Here is a 1,981-nt window from a genome sequence, read left to right on the forward strand (position 1 = left end):
CTTTTGTCTCGTTTGTTGTCCTCTAGGCCACTACTGAGATGTACTCGACACCCAATGGAGCACAGGAGCAGACCGAGGAAGGAGAGGCGAGTGGAGGTGAAAGTGGAGACGAGGGAGAAGAGTGGGAATCTGACGGCAAAGGAGAGGGGGATGACGACGATGGCTCCAGTGAAGAGGAGGAGGAAGAAGTCGAACCTCCCCGCTCGGAACGGCGATCCAAGCTTACACACGACCCTGCGCGGGAACGTGGTAAGGCGACTGTCCCTGTTGGGCAGTCGTCGAAGCGCCCTTGGACCTCATCTCCAGTGCCGACAGAAAAAGCTCCCAAGCACCCACGCGCGACGCCGTCCAAGCCGCCCAAGGCTCTTCCCAAGATGAAGATGACTGTCCCCACCATTTCTGGGTAATAGTAGAATTTGTTTTCCTTTGTCGAACGTTACGGACTCTTGGTCGACTCATTAAATAAGCTGACTGACTTTCGAAATTTGCAGTGCTGCCACCTCGGAGATCTCCGCCAAGGATGATGATCAAGAGATGGAAGACGTTGTTACCTCCAACCCCGATACGATTACTGATGCTCTGCTTTTAGTCGACTGACGATTTCTTATAATTCCGGTCAATTGGATTTTTCTTGTAGCTCCTCCTCATGTCATTGACCTCCATGATGATGACGACAAAGTGCCGCTGAGGGCGCGAAGGAACAGGAGGCCGCCGGCTGGCAAGACCCCACAAACTACTCCGGCGCCTGAGGCCGCAGTCCGGGAGGGTGATGATACCACTTGGGTTTCTGTGACCTTCGCTGAACCTCTGACGAGTGTCCGGCCTTCGACGTCGACTGCAAATCCGCCTTCGCTTTTTGCCACACACCACGTCCCTGAGGACCAAGTGGGTGCCGCTAAAGAGGCTATACACCAGGCGGGGATCATGATGGAGCAAGTGAAGGTGGTTCGGGAAGCCAGCCAAGTAGCTTATGACGTGAGCTCAGCTCTTCAGAGCAACGTCTAGGTCAGTCGATTCACCGCTTGTTCTGTTATGATATGCTATCTGAAGAATCTCTTTTCCGAAGATCTTTATATCTATACACCCACTAGGTGTGTCTATTAATCTTTTTGACGAGTGGGGGCACACTAAGTGCACCCACTGGGTGTAGTACCTGAGACTACGGTGGACTGCTGGCAGTCGACTGTAGTCTTTATATTGTGTTGCTTTAGTTGAACTTCTTCACTCGGTCTGGTCATGCCATGTCGAATGGAACTATACACGGTCGGCTGCGGGTAGTTGTTTTTTTGGTCGAACCAGTGGGGGCACGCTGAGTGCACCCATTGGGTGTAGTCCCCGAGACTACTGTCGAATGTTTTTGATTCGGCTGTAGTCTTAGAAACGCCATCATTGTCTCTTGGTTACTCGGAAGCAACTTATCTTAGATGTTTGTCGACTGATTTTTTGCAGAAATCCTGCGAACTTGTGGCTCGCTACACTGAGTTGGAGAACAAACAGATCCAGCTGAACCTTGCCTTGAAGCTTGCTCAGGAGAACTTGCAGAAGGCGAGGGACGAAGCAAAAGGTATGGCTGGTGAGCTTTTGTCGACTGTCCTTTCTTTCTGGCCGTCCTCGATGTTGATCTCACTTGCTGTTTCGCAGACAAAATGGAGGAGGCTCTGAAGAAGAAGGATCAAGACCTTGCCGAAGCGCAGAAGGAGGCCCTGAACAAAACAAAGCTTGCTGAAGAAAAATTGGCTTCAGTCGGTACTCTTGAAAAGGAAAACTCCAGGCTGAAAACTGCTCTCGACGCGGCTAATCGAGAGGCCAGCCGTCTGAAGAATGGCAATATAGCTTTGAATGACAAGGCAAGTGAACTGGCGGGGAAGAGGAACGATCTGGAGGCTTATCTCGGTGGACTCGCCAAGAAGCTGTTCGTCATGCTCGAGGGTAATTACTCCGGCCCCACTGACTTGCAGTTACCAAATCTGCGTAGAGCCAC

Source organism: Triticum dicoccoides, chromosome 6A (assembly GCF_002162155.2).
Source record: "Triticum dicoccoides isolate Atlit2015 ecotype Zavitan chromosome 6A, WEW_v2.0, whole genome shotgun sequence".
NCBI lineage: Eukaryota > Viridiplantae > Streptophyta > Magnoliopsida > Poales > Poaceae > Triticum > Triticum dicoccoides.